The sequence below is a fragment of the Pituophis catenifer genome, unplaced genomic scaffold (genome assembly GCF_029215685.1).
Source record: "Pituophis catenifer annectens isolate HBS135680 unplaced genomic scaffold, rPitCat1.0.hap2 SCAF_4, whole genome shotgun sequence".
Classification (NCBI taxonomy): domain Eukaryota; kingdom Metazoa; phylum Chordata; class Lepidosauria; order Squamata; family Colubridae; genus Pituophis; species Pituophis catenifer.
The window spans coordinates 102977364-102993700 of NW_027256884.1; positions in this window are offsets into that span (position 1 = coordinate 102977364).

Genomic DNA, 16337 nt, shown 5'->3' on the forward strand with positions numbered 1-16337 from the left:
ATATACAAAAAAGATAGTTACATAACTAATTGATTTATATTAAAATGTTGAATTTGTATTAAACAACTCATATTACATAATTAACCAATGTGAGGATGGATATAAAAATAGATGACAATGGGAAGGGGTATAATATAGAATAGAAGGGAAAAATTGAATTTGATTAAGATTAGAGATGAGGATGAAGGGTAATATTGTTTTTTTAAAAAAATAGATGAGGAATAAATATGGCAAAAAGGAAATATAGAAATTGTAAATTAAATTGAAATGACTAAACACTGTTTAAATTTGTGAACCAGCCAAATATTCTGTTCAAAGAAAATACATTGTATGTTTGTATGTGTGTTTCTAATTACTGCTATTTATTCATATTTGTTCTCTTTTATTCTTTAAAGTTTAACAATTCATTCTTTATCTTAATATCTTTATATTTGTTTGGGGTTGCCTTTCTTCCCTTTCATCTTTTTTATTGTACAGCAATCTTTCTCCTCAAACCTACCACCTCTCTTTTCTTTCTTTCTTACTTTCTCTTCCCCCCAACCTCTTCTTCTCCTCCCTATTTCCTCTTCCTTTCTCCTTCTCCTCCTCTCTTCCTCCCTCTCTTACCATCACTCCTACTCTAATTTCCCTTCCCTTCCTTTATCCCTCTTTATTACTGTATCCTTTTATGCATATGGACTACTCAGAGGGCTGAAAAAGTTATTTTTGACTGGTCCTCACACTTTTGACCAGTCCTCGAACTTACGACTGTCCTCACATTTTACGTTTTTGCCCTATCTTGTCACCATGGTGAAGAGAAGCAGTTGTGAAATGAGTGACATGGTTGTTAAGAATGCTGCACAGGCATAAATGTGAGGATGGTCATAAGTGTGAGGACCAGTCAAAAGTGTGAGGACCTGTCAGAAATGACTTTTCAGCCCTCTGAGTAGTCTCTATACACATAGCCATGGCCACCCGGTCACATGACCAGCTAGCCACGCCCACCCAGTCACATGGCCTCCAAGCCACGCCCACACAATAAGCCACACCCACAATGGTGTCCTTCTTACCAATGTTAAAATCTGTTCACCTTACCCTATACACATAGCCATGGCCACCCGGTCACATGACCAGCTAGCCACGCCCACCCAGTCACATGACCAGCTAGCCACGCCCACAAAATAAGCCACGCCCACAATGTCCCTCTTTACCAATGTTAAAATCTGGTCACCTTAGCTTTGTGGTAAGAGGGTGTAGATCAGTGGTGAAATGCAAATTTTTTTGCTACTAGTTCTGTGGGTGTGGATTGGTGGGTGTGGCTTGTGGGAGGGTCATGTGAGTGGGTGGGGATGGCCAATTTTTTTAAAAAAAACTTTTTAAAGCATTTTTTACTACCGGTTCGGGTGAATAGGTAGTAAAAAAAATGCTTTAAAAAAGAAAAAAAGGTTTCAACGATTGCACAGCACAGCTGATTGTCAATCAGTTATGCCGCACGATCATCGGAACCTTTTTTTTTTTTTACTTTTTTAAAGCATTTTTTTGCTACCTATTCACCCAAACCGATAGTAAAAAATGCCTTAAAGGAGTAAAAAAAGGTTCCAACGATTCCATGGCACAGCTGTGATCGTCATAACCTTTTTTTTTTTTTTTTTACTTTTTAAAGCATTTTTACTATTGGTTTGCCCAAACTGGTAGTTTTTATCACTACCAGTTCACCCAAACCGGAGTGAACCAGTAGCATTTCACCCCTGGCGTAGATGACCATTAGCTATTTTGAGATGGGAAACCAACTTATTATTTATTAGATTTGCATCCCACCTTCATTTGTTTCTGTAAATCGATTGGTATGCATGATGCTCTCCTTTCCCTATAATAACCCTGTGGTTCAAGTTGGACTGAGTATGCAAACATGCAGTAGTTCTCCAGTTCAAAAAGAACCCCATCATGCTGTGAAGTAAAGACTAAAACAACATATTCATATTTCAAGAAAGGAAAGCGAGAAACACAATCACCTTGGAAACTAATTGGCTCTACAACTCTGAAATGTCCCCTTCTCTGGAACAATAGCAGAGGCATCACAAGTCATGCTTGTGGGCAGAGGAGAAATCAGTTAAAGACTTTCTAAAGTCAAAAGCTACTCCTGATGATTGAGATGACAGGAAAAAGTTGGCTATCACTCCCTTCAGGAAGCTGTTTTGACTTTTCAATCTTTCTTGGATTTCCTGCAATCATACATCCATATTCATTACTAATTTTAGCTTCCAAGATTAGGTAAGGTTGGCTGGAGTTGTCACATGCTACTGCAGCTTGTAGAAGCAACTGTAAGTATAAGCAATTATTAATTAATTGGCATTAATATTGTTTATTATTTATATATTATATTAATATATAAATAATGTAAATAAATTACCTATTAATGCATATCTACTCTTGTTCCACCAATTCCATGGTCCTGCATATTTGTCTCCTGCCTTCACCATTTTTTTTTTCCTTCACCAATTTCCTGACAGTGTTTCTGGGCTATAAATCTAACAAAGCAGGTGGAAATTTAGTAGACATTTTCCTCATTACTTGCTGATGTTGAGGAAAGGTTTTCCTGTTCCATATCTATCACAGTTGTCACACACCTCTTTTAGGTACAAGGAACATTGCTAAATATAGCTTTTAGTCAAATTTCAGCATTTAGAGGAATATATATTTCCAAGCGCCAAATCAGTCTTTGGTCCATTGTGCAATTGCACAGCTACAGTTCTGATTTCCTACTTAAGCTTTCTTAAAACTTGGTGTCTTTCAGGTGTATGAATTTCAGCTTTTTAAATTACCTCAAAGTATTTTCATTATTGAACATTCTGAAAGCTGAATTCTACACATTTGGAAGGAATTGGTGTTCAGCAAGGGAGTATTTCATTTTCTTGCAAGATAAATGTGAGATCAAATTGTTGCCCATTATAACTTTTCCCCTTATCCTTCAAACCCACCATTTTATGGAACATGGAAAGCTGCCATATGCTGAGACAAGCCAGTGTGACAATATTTTTTTCATACTTTAGACAGGATGGTTTTCCAATCTTAATGGTAAGAGCCAAGGATTCAAGACCTTTTGGAAATACAGAAGGTATTTTATCATTAAACCATTCCTTTGTGATGTAATGTATTCCTAAATAAATTTGTCGAATGAACATTTCTCAGCTATTCCATTGCCCTATAATTAGCCCTTGCCTAGTCACTTCACAAATGCTGGCTTTCCTTCTGTATTGCCTGATTCTTCTCTACTTCTCTACAAAAATGTATATATTTCATTTGCTTCCTGAATTTCCATTCAAAAGCAGCATACCAACCTATTTGTTATTATGAAGGCCTTGCTGATGTGTCCTTCCATTAAAACAGAGGTGAACATCAGGGTTTCCTCAGTGGTAAACTCTCAAGTCTGCCCACTGCTTTGTATCCATCACTTTCAGATTGACATTTGAGAAAGCTTTTAAAAAAGTATACATAAGTATACATGAAAGTGTACTTTTTAAAAAAAAATATTATTTTTTTTTAAAAAAGTATACATTCAAGTGGCCCTGAATAGGTAGCAAAACACGTGCTTTATCACACAGTCACATTCCTAACTTATCCAAATAATGGATAGAAGAGGGACAGAAGGAAACATCTCAACGTCTGTAAAGCTTTTGATTCAGTGGTACAGCACAAATTACTTCTAAAACTAAAATCCTATGGCATTTCTGGACTCCTACATAAATGAATAGCTGCCTTCCTATCAAACAGACAACAAGTAGTCAAAATAGGAAGTGCTCTATCAAATCCTGTACATGTTAATAGTGGTGTTCCCCAAGGCAGTGTTTTTGGTCCAACACTTTTCATACTTTACATAAATGACCTTTACGATCATATTAAAAGCATCTGTGTTCTCTTCACTGTTAAACTATTCAACACCGCCGGCAATGCAACTACCCTTCAAAAATACATTGACTATGTGTCTGATTGGTCTAATAAGTGGCAACTTCAAATCTCAACCAACAAATGCTCTGTCTTGAACATTGGCAAAAAAAAAATCAAAACATAAAATGCAAATTAGATGGACATGACCTTGTAGATGACCCTCACTCTGTCAAGAACCTTGGAGTACTCATTTCTAATGATCTAAGTGCCAGAGCCCACTCTAACAACATTGCCAAAAAGGCATTAAGAATTGTTAACCTAATCTTGCATAGCTTCTTCTCTGGTACTACTAACTAGAGCAGGGGTGGTCAAATGTGGCCCTTTTACAACCTGTGGACATCAACTCCCAGAATTCCTGAGACAGGTTGTAAAAGGGCCACATTTGCCCATCCCTGAACTAGAGTAAACAAAACATTTGCTAGACCAATTCTTGAATACAGCTCATCTGTCTGAAACCCACACTGCATATCAGACATAAATACAATCGAAAGAGTCCAGAGATATTTTATGAGAAGAGTCCTCTATTCTTCTATCTGCAATAAAATACTTTATGCCACCAGACTCCAAATTTTGGGCATAGACAACTTAGAACTACGCCAACTTCAGTCTGACCTAAACATAATACATAAAATTATCTGCCACAATGTCCTACCTGTCAATGACTACTTCAGCTTCAACCACAACAATATATGAGAAAATAATAGATACAAACTCAAGATAAACCTCTCCAAACTCGATTGTAGAAAATATGACTTCAGTAACAGAGTGGTCAATGCCTGGAATGCACTACCAACTCAGTAGTTTCTTCCCCAAACCCCCAAAACTTTAACCTTAAACTGTATACTGTTGACCTCACCCCATTCCTAAGAGGTCTGTAAGGGGCGTGCATAAGTGCACCAGTGTGCCTACCATCCCTGTCCTAATATTCCTTTTTACTTACTCTCTTCATGTATTCAAATTATGTTTATACTTTTACCTGTTATTTTATATAAGCTTGACAAAATAAATAAATTAAAAAATTAAAAACAAAGAATAAACAAGAATTTTTGCCATCATATGTCACCCATCATATGAAACACTGCCTGAATTGAGTGGAGCAGAAAAGTGTTAGGGGTAATAATGTTTATTTTCTCTTTTTAAGATCAGAGCCAATGCTTAAAAAAAAAAGTGAATGCAATCACAGCAATTATTTGTTAGTACAGTATAGCACTAGATCGAAAATAGGATGTAATTAGGGGGAAATATGCATGGCAATAACTGCTGTTTTATACATCATTGATTTGACAAATTGAGTATTCCTTTTACAGGGAGATCAACATGGAAGCCCTTGTTTGGGTTTCCAATAAACCTATTTTCAAACATCTCTGGCCCTATCTGGCTTATGCAGGGGACTGGCTTCTCTTTCACTACACCGAGCAGGTCCAAATTCTCTCTTCTCCTGTTTGTTCAGTAACAAAATTATAATTTCCATTTTGCAAATGTTTATATGAATAAAAGTCAGTGGCTGTTCATTGACCCATGCATTGAAGTGACTTGCGACTGTGCAATTTAGAGTAGCAGGGTTGGAAACTACATAAACCTTGACAACACTCAAATTTGAGAATCTTTGTGTATCTTTTCAAGTGTAAGCCATTCTCAACTGGAACATGACCTTTTAAGCATTTTTTTAAAAAGCTAAGCAAGAATTTATGTTCAGAAATACATACAAATTAGAAAGGCTTGGACATCATATGAATGCAAAGGATGGGGTTGAAAAAGTTTGCCTGAGTCAGATTAGGGCAATTTTGCTGGGGGAACTGAAATCAGTCTCTACTTAGGATGAACAAATCTTCTAATTATTACCAATGTTGCTAATACTGCCACTCTTACTCTGACATGTAAGCTTATTTATTTACTTCAAGACTGACAGATGCAATTCAGGAGGTTATCTACGTGACATTTGGTAAATATAGATCATGGCTTGAATGACCAAAGTCTGATGAGCTTTGTAAGAGTTAAATTCCAGAGTCACAGTGCTGGAAAGAGAGAGAGAGAGAGAGAGAGAGAGAGAGAGAGAGAGAGAGAGAGAGAGAGAGAGAGAGAGAGAGAGAGAAACATCTATTGCAAACCCTCTGCCAGAGAAATGGGGGACATTAAAAAAAACAAAAAACACCTGATTAAAATGCAGTAATTACCTCCTAACAGGAAGGGAAGAATAAAGATTTAAGAAAAAAATAGACTAGGAAAGAAAAATCATAATTGTCCACCTTTAACACATGCCAATCAGCTACAAATACAGAAAGAGTGAATAATTCATTTTGTATCAGTAGTATAAATGATTTCTGGCTGAACGTTACACAAAATGTATTCATAGCAAGAAAAGTTTGACAGAAAAACCAAATATCAAAAGACATGATGGGTTCCCCATCACATAATGGACATGTTCAAGCAGATGCTTGACAGTCACTAATCAGGGATGATTTAATTTGGATGCCTACTGTGCATGAAACTGGGGACAGGATGGCAAGCTTGGATACAATGGCCTTAATAGCTTCTAGTTTTATGATTCTGTGACTGAGTAAATGGAATCACAACACCAACATTAGATTTAAGCAACCTAATAAAACATCCTTCAATGTTGCTTATCCTGTTTTACATTATGGTAAGAGTGCTTTAAACAGTAGCACCCCTCACATCCTGGACATAAACTGTTTCAACCCCTACTCTCAAAACAACACTATAGAGCACTGCACACCAGAACAACTAGACACAAGAACAGTTTTTTCCCAAATGCCATCACTCTGCTAAACAAATAATTCCCTCAACGCTGTCAAACTATTTACTAAATCTGCACTACTATTAATTTTCTCATCGTGCCCATCACCCATCTCCTTCCACTTATGAATGTATGACTGTAACTTTGTTGCTTGTATCCTTACAATTTATATTGATATTGATTGTTTCCAGATTGCTTATTTGTACCCTATGGCTATCATTAAGTGTTGTACTTTATGATTCTTGATGAACGTATTTTTTTCTTTTATGTAAGCTGACAGCATATGCACCAAGACAAATTCCTTGTGTGTCCAATCACACTTGGGCAATAAAATTCTATTCTATTCTATTCTATTCTATTCTATTCTATTCTATTCTATTCTATTCTATTCTATTCTATTCTATTCTATTCTATTCTATTCTATTTGCATCCAGTTTCATTTCAAAGTGAATAGTGAAAAATATGGTATTTGGAAGGTGGCTGAGAAGATAGGTGTGAATATGTGTGTGTGTTTGGGGTTATGTTTGTGGTTATGTTTTTGGTTTCTTGCTTTGTTTGGTGGTAGTTGTGATCCCTCTGACATCAGGTGGAAAGGTTGGTTTGGGACTCACTAACACTTGTCTGTTATAATACCCAAGGAATGCCATTGCTGAATCTGGGGTTTGTGGAGGCCTTGGTAGCAGGAAATTGATGTGGTAGGTCTGCATATGGTGAATCACAGCTGCTGTAAGGGAGGGGGGTGGTTCTGTGGTGAAGTTGGGTTTCTAGGTCCAGCAGGATTAGTGGAATCAGTGGGGCCTGTGGGGATTCAAAGTCAGTGATGCCACCAAGACTAGGGTTGGGGAGAAAATGCTGTAGTCTGACAGATATTTGGGGCCTGCTGTGACATGTCAGATCCAATTGATACTTCTTTTGACATGCTATTCTCAGGACATGTAAAAACATGTTAGTCTTGGATTGTTTTTTGCTTTTTTAGTGGATTCCAGCTCTTGACCTGTGCCAAGTCTCAAATTATATTTATAGTTGCTATCTTTAAATATAAATAAAAAGGACTCTTGTCTCGTAAACATTCTGCTTCAGTTTTATATCACTGGACTACAACAGGCATTCAGCTTATTATCTTGTTAGCAGGCAGCCAGTAGGAACAGAAAAAATCAGGTGTGGCAGGGAAAATGGAGAGCTTTGTTGAGGTGATTCTAGTTGTTTGAGGCCCTGGTTTGTATTTGTGTGGTATGGTGGATGAAGTTGATGAATGTGTCCCTTGCCCTGTGAGGAGACAGCAAGGAACAAAAGCATGATGGGAGGAGCAGAGAAGGAAATTAGGGACATAAAAATGGTATTGCGTAAATAGATGGACAGCACAAAACAGATCCTTCTGGTTTGTTAAAGCACCATGGAGGTGTCAATAACTAGGTCAATGACCTAAGCTTCCTGAGTCATTAAAACACATGAGTAGTCCCAAAAACCTCTTTTATTGCAACAGCTGTGAATTACGTTTATTCAAAGCTGAGTCCCAATTAGTTGCAAAAAGTCCTTCGGGAGAAGTCCTTCAGGATAATCACCAACCTTTATCTCCCTTGACATTCTGCCAAAGACCTACTTGGCAAAGCCACACGGATTCCAGAATCAAACAGAGATGCCAACTGGGAACAGAATTAACAATCCATTAAGTGCCCATGTGCCTTTGCTGTTCTTTTAAGCCTTATAGGAGGGGCCAATCATCTCCAGGCCTTACTCCTGAATTGTCCCTTTTGTTTTAATTGTTTGTGCCTTCTAGCAGCTCTGCACATGCGCGTACTAGGAACAGGCTCCCCCTGTTCCTCTGCCTCTCTGTTGTCCGACTCTGGAGGGTCCAGAGTCCGTGCATCACTCTCAGATGGCCCTGGCCTCATCTCTGCCTCCGACACAGAGCCTTCGTCTGGGCCTTCCCCAGACTCCAGGACTGGCCCATGTTCCCTCCCCAGCCTCCTCACTGTCCGACTCCACTGCCAACTCTGCAGGCTGCTGGCAGACCACAATAATAGCTTTCAAAGGCTGGGTAGTATATCTGACCCTGAAGGAGGCAGAGGTGTGCCTCCTCCTCAAGAGGTTTTCCTTGAATTCAACCATTTTAGAAAACTATTGTCTGTACTGATTTAACTATGACAGAAATAAGCAAGAACTGTTATCTAGGCTGACTTATGTAATATTATTTAAGTTATGGGAAACAAGATACTTTCATGGAAATGGGAAATGCTTCTCTGATTTACTGGGGTATAAGAAGGAGAGGTGCTACAACACTTACAAGATTCTGTGATTGTAGTCTATTTCAGAAAAGTGTAGTTGTAGAATTTCTGTGAAGTCTATAATTTGGTCTCATCTACTTATAGGGCTGACACCATCCTGTCCCCAACCTTATGCAATTTTATCATTTTTTGTAGCAAAATTAGTTTAGAACTAACATCCAAAAAAACCTAATAAATCTTTGGGGTGGGATATTATTGTATTTTTTTGGGGTAGGGGTATGCTGTAGTTTCATTTTTGTCACTGAACAGATCTTTTCCCAACTCTCGGGATATAAATTCCACAGAAAATGTCACTTTGACCTATTTAAAATTCTTGGAACAAAGATGGAATTTTATAAGTGCCTCTTTTCTCTTTAGAAGTGGTGGTAGAAATTGAATTGTACAGGAGAAATTTCCCCCTATTCATTTTGCTTGGAATAGGAGTAAGTATATTTTTCTTGTTGCAAACCCAGTAGCAGCAGCTTTAGGTAGGAAATGAATTTTGCTTCTTATTCTCAGCAATTCAAGTTAGAAGAAATGAAAACAGTCACAGACCACTTTAAATATGCTTTTGGAGTAAAATTAGTGATGAATATAAATTCAGTGATGGGTGGAATGTGCCCCAATTCTTAGATATAGTTCCTTATAGGGGGATTTGGCAATTTGCATTACATATTCCCTGCTACATTTCAAGGATTACTTCTATTTAGGCACAGGGATGGTTGAGAAGTTTGTTCCAGCTGAATGTTTTTACATGTTTATTGTGTTTATTTTTCCTAATATTCTTGCATTTAAAAAAAAAAGACATTCAGCACCTTTCTAAACAATATGAATGCAGTTCTTTAAAAATGTTTTAATTTTTAAAACATTTTATGTGAATGATTGGTAAAAAGTGTGATAAAAATGCATAGTTTTGTAAAAAAAAAAAGTCTATTAAAATAAAATTGGAGATTAGAAGAATATTACAGAAATGCACATGAATACATATGAACTTGTGTGCAAATCTCTGTATGAATTTTAATGCACAATATCAATTTCACAGAATAATCAAACATTTAGCAGGTTTGTCTTTCCATACATTTTGTGTTTTAGTCAAGAATTTTAGCATGCGTTAAAATCATCACTTTTGATATCATCTTAACTGCATATATCTTTTAATCACATGGAATAGAAATCTGATAGAACAAAGAGATAAACTTATTATTATTCTCTTAACACTTTTTATAGCTGTATATGCATATCAGGAAAAAAAAATCTTAAATCTGTGTAGTACTTTTTCATTTATGCCAAATGCAAGCAGTATAGCAAATATTTCTACCACATTTTATATATTTATTTAAAAGATTTGTATACCTGCCCATCTTAAAAAACTCTGGGCAGGTCACAATAGGAGTAAAAATTGTAACTGTAAAACAACCATAAAACAAAACAGTAAAAATGATTAAATGGAAACAAAAACCCTATATTGTACCTTAATCATCTCCTTGAAATGCCTCAGAGAAAGTTCTAATTACCCCCATTACATTCCACTGCACTGCACTGTAATGCACTGTGCTGCACTGCACCTCATTGCATTTCACTGCACCTCATTGCATTGCATTGCATTGCACTGCATTGCATTGCATTGCATTGCATTGCATTGCATTCCTGTCCCGTCCCGTCCTATCCCATCCCATCCCATCCCATCCCATCCCATCCCATCCCATCCCATCCCATCCCATTCCATCCCATCCTTTCTTAGCACCTCAGTAAAAAGCTGGGTCTTAATGGCCTTCTGAAAGACTAATGCAATGGGGACCTGCCAAATCACTCATGCCGGGGAGGGTGTTCCATAAGGTTGGGGCAGCTAGGTGGTAGGATTTCAGGAAAGGGCTTTGGACTATGTCTACCCTATTCAATTCACTGAGACAGGTAGGTATTATTAGGGAGAAAGGTCCCACAAATAATCAGGTCCCATGCCATGTAGGGTTTTAAAGGTGTTGCTTAGCATCATGAATTGTATTTTGAAGGAAACTGGGAACCAATGTAGATTGTACTAGAGACTGTAACATGCATGTACCTATAAATATATGAAACATGTGCCTTTGCCTATATGCAATGACATAGTTATTGAAATAATACATACAGATGGCTTGTGTGACATCACACTTTAAAAATTTATCCACATTTCAATTCAGTTCAGATACATGCTTGTCTGGTTAGCATTGAGTGTTACATTTCATCTAAATTTCTAGCCTTATTCTGTCAGCTGCTTCCCTTGCAAACAAATAAAATGCATATTTTGCAAAAGTGAAAAAAAAGCAAATAGAAGAGGCCACATTACAGGTGACCACATTAAAATAATTTTAGAATTCATTAACATTATTCTTTTAAAGATGATCAATACCAGGCTCTCAAACTGTCTGTCTGGCAGATCTAACTACCCTCCTCCTATCATGGATGTATTTCTCTATTTATAATACTAAATTTTTAATTTTGGCTAGAAGTGGGTGAGATTTGTTATTTGTTATTTTTCCAAGGATACCTAGGACCACAAGCAAAATTTTGGACTTTTCTCTGCTATTGAGTTATACTATTTCGGGCAGTCCTTGACTTACAACAGATAATTTAGTGATCCTTACAGTTGCATTGAAAAAAGTGAATCATGATTGTTTTTCATTGACTGTATCATCATGATCAAAATTCAGAGACTTGGCAATTGATTCATATTTATGATGGTTGCAGTGTCCCCGAGTGTCACGTAATCACCTTTGCAACCTTCTGACAAGGAAAGTCAATGGAGAACCCAGGTTCACTTAACAACTATATTATTAATTTAACAGCTGTAGTGATTCACTTAAGAACTAGGGCAAGAAAGGCTGTAAAATGAGGTAAAACTCTCTCATTGTCTCACTTAGCAACAGAAATTGTGGTTGCAAGTTGAGGACTACCTGTATACAGTGACATCAATTATGATGATGCCAAAATATCAAAATGTGTATTGTGTATTGTGAATAGAAGCTCCACTATTCATACTTGTGTCATATTTGAGTTTTCATCATTGGCTCACCACTCCTTTTCTCCCTTTTGCACTCCCTTCCAATGAGTGCTCAATTTTTGACTGAGCAGAAAACTACACTGGTATGAAATTTGGTGTTCCCAGCCTGAACAATAGTCTTCTTTATTGGTACCAGTGTGAACAATATCTAGGCTCTGTTCCCAGTAATCTGTCTTCCTTGCAAGGTAATGGGTGACAAAGGAACTCAGGGGTACCCAACCCCAAGGCCATGACCCATTACCATGCATTGAGCCTTTCAGAACTGGGCCATGGAAGAGGTAGTCGAGTGCACATGTGTGCATCCCTACTTGCATGAGGGACAAGTGAGCAGCCGTGACTCACACAAATGGATCTACATGTGCTTACCCACCACATACATGGAACCATCCCGACTCCCTCCCTCCACCAGTCCGCAAAGCCGAAAAGTTTGGGGAACTCTGTCCTAACTCATGTTATAAGTTACTCTTGAATAATGTTGGATTAAAGGAAAAAAATATTTAACATTGGCAGCATTAATGATGAGTTATACCTCTCTTATTCACAGGCTCGGAATGAAATGAATGCAACATCTTGAGAATAATATGGGTGTTTTAGCATTTTCAAATATGTACAAGGAATAGAGACATTCCATATGGTTCCAAGACTAAACAATAAGACCTTTCTCCATGTCTAATTTCGTGACATTCAATGCAGAATTGATTAATTAAATTAATGATATGAACCTAATAATTCATTTCATGTTCAAATATCTCTGATGGCAAAATATGCAATAAATCACCTTTATTTTGTATACTATTTTTTTTAACATATTACATAAATTATTCTAATTAAAAATATTTTTTAAACCTCACAATAGTTTGAATTAGAAAAATATCACAACATCCAGAAAAGGATACATCTAAAAGACAACTGGATCCAAATTACATATCCTAACGTACCTAAATTTCACCCCTATCAATTCCTTAAAAATGAACTGTTATTCTGAGTGGTGAATCTTCCATTGGTGAATTTGCATTTACCCTACTTTCAAATGACTTTTGCAGGATAGGTATGTTCTATGATTAAGCCACTGCAAGCTGAAATGCTGGAAGTGGTTTAACGTGCTTCATGCATAAATTTGATTATTGGTAGCTATCTAACTTGATTTTAAGCCAGGTGAATAGAACTGCTGATGTATGACTTGTAGATAATAAGTTACAATGAAATAACATGAGACTATTTATGGTAACAAGTTCTTTGCTTGGCTGAAGAAGATGTGGATTTGAGATGCTAAAGAGATTTGTTGTTTCCTAAACAAGGAACCTATATGACTTCAGGGCTGGTGACTGACTGATTTTATTGAGCCTCGATTGCAATGGTAATTGAATGGTAATGGTAATTGAAATATTAAAAGGATAAAAACAGGTTGCAGTTGGAACAACCAGAGAAGCAATGAAAATATAATATAATGCAATAAATAAGAAGATATAAACATAGAGCCTACAATTTCCAAACAGAGTGGACTCTTACCATGACACTTCATATACTGTAAAACTGTAAAATATTTGGAAAAAAAGGATACAATGAACTTATATATGGGATATATACTTTATACAAATTAACATTATGAAATTGTCCACAGACAATGTTGACAAATTGATTTTCCTAAATGCTCACTAACAAGGAAATAATTAAAGAACTTGCAATTTAAATTGGAGCATTTATGCATGTGCAAACAGTGAAACTCATAATTTAGGATCTTTGAGATGATTCCCTCTTAACTGACCACTACGATAAACTCAAAAACTGGTTGGAGGGAATCGAAAATCTTGTGGGTGTGGAGGAAGGGAGATGTGATGGAAGCAAAAAAGAACCTGTTAAATTTTGAGGGCAGCTCCCACGATCAAATCAATACTGTTCCATGATGCTATTGTGCCAAGTCCAATATTTCTTCGTGAACTTCCAGATTTGGAAACCCTGCTGTGAAGAGACTTCTAGGAAGATGTGATGGCAATATTAAAATGTGCCAAGAAAGCCAAACAATTACAATCTCCTGGAAACATTGCAGCAAATAAGATTGCACTAATCATCCTAAATGTTCAGGGTGCTATTTCTTTCTCCATCTGAAATACTGCTGCTGTTTGAGCATTGTAATAAAATGTGGCCTGAGAGCAAAATACTTTTCTATGACATTTAACCATACACTTTGTAATGATCATGCGTTACTCTATATTTATTGTGCAGATGATGAAGACAGAGAAAGACAAAGAGATATGGAGAGAGAACAAGACATACATAAAAAGCAAAAGCTAAATATAATATACACAAAAACAAACCAACCCCAAACAACTAATTTAATCTTATCCCCCTGCTTTCCCTCCCTTCCTCCTCATGTCAGCTGAATTGGGGATTCTTGTCCTGACATTTCCAGCCAGAAGGGATCCAGACAGCTGGGTGATGGAGTCAGTCTGAATAGTTGCTGAAGGGGATGTATTAATGAAACTTCAATCTTGCTCTCTTTGAGTGCCCTTAAGCCCCCAATACATTTGTATAGAGAACAGTTTTACACAGAAGACAAGAGTCTGTCGATACCATTAAACTTGTTATTTTTCTTATAAGAGCTAGAAGATGGAGGCGGATGAGGGAAGAAATCAGGCAAAAAAGAAAGAAAGAGTATTATGCTTCACAAAGATACTCTGAATACCATTTATATATTTAACTCTTTCTAGGTCTCCTGTACACTTTTGATATTAAGGAACTATTCCAGAGGTGGGTTTCAACAGGTTCTGACCAGTTCTGGAGAACTGGTAGCAGAAATTTTGAGTTCAGAGAACCGGTAGTAAAAATTCTGACTGGCCCCGCCCCCATCTATTCTCTGCCTCCCGAGTCCCAGCTGATCGGAAGGAAATTTATTTATTTATTTATTTATTTATTTATTTATTTATTTATTTATTTATTTATTTATTTATTTATTTATTCGTATTTCTATGCTGCCCACTCTCTGAGGACTCTGGGCGGCTTACACCAAAGACAGTATACTAAACAGCATATTGCCCCCAACAATCTGGGTCCTCATTTTACCCACTTCAGAAGGATGGAAGGCTGAGTCAACCTTGAGCCGATGAGATTTGATCCGCTGATCTGCTGAACTAGCAGTCAGCTGAAGTAGCTGCAGTACTGCACTCTAACCACTGCGCCACTTTGGCTCTTGCAAAATGGGGATTTTGCAGTAACCTTCCCATGGATTGGGGAGAAAATGGAGATTTTACAGTAACTTTCCCCTGGAGTGGGGTAGGAATGGAGATTTTACAGCATCCTTCCCCTGCCATGCCACCAAGCCATGCCCACCAAGCCACACCCACAGAACTGGTAGTAAAAAATTTTGAAACTCACCACTGAACTATTCCATTCCTGACTAAATGTAGTGGTTTAGTTGTTGTGGCTCTGTTACCGGGGCCTGTGTCATCGTCAGGAGAGGACTCCGAGAGTGAAGGGGAGGAGTTGGCAAGGCCTCCTTCTCCAGGACCCTCCTCTCTGGCAATGCCTTCGGTGTCCGCCGAAGGGCAAGAGATAGGGCCAGGGCCAAGCACGTCCACGCAGACACAGATGGACAGTGATGAGGGTAATGAGTCTTGGCTGGACCCACGCCAGCATCGCAGAGATAAGCGCGCGCAACAGAAGAAAGGGCATGCCCGAGATTAGGCTGAGTCACTGGACCACACCCCACAGGATATAAAAGGGAGCGTGGTGGCCAGTCCAACCTTGTGACAAACAAAGCTGAAAGCTTCCATGCCATTCTGCATTGCCGGACTTTTGCTTTAAGACTTGACAGGATTATCTCTGGACTTGATTGTAATTATTGAGCTGCTTTCCTTTGATGTATCAGAAGTGGGGAGAAGTTATCTCTCCTCTTTGTAAATAATAAATTCTTGGCAGGCAGCCACTAGGTTGTTGCCAAGTTCCGTTATCATAAGGAAAAGGATTTTGCCGGCTGGTTTGGTCTTTAACTCCTGAACGTCTGTTGGTGTGTGTGCGTGGGGTTGGGGACAGAACATTAGTATGTTGTGTGAATTCAGTCAGTCACATGTGTGTGAGAACCCTGGCCACTGTGATCCATTCAACAAACCATGATTTGGGATGATCTATGATTTTCTTTACAGGTTTGGGGGTTTCCTTGCTTTTATCATCATGAGGAACAACTCCTAATACTTTCTTGCTTCTTCCCTATCCCCTTTTGTTTTGTAACATAACAATATATATTGGGAGGGGGGTGCATGTGTGACTTTGGTTGATAGGCCCCAATGAAGATTTATTTCCGTTGCCTCGCTTGGAACAACACATTTATATATGACTTTTTTAGAATTGTTTTCATAAATGC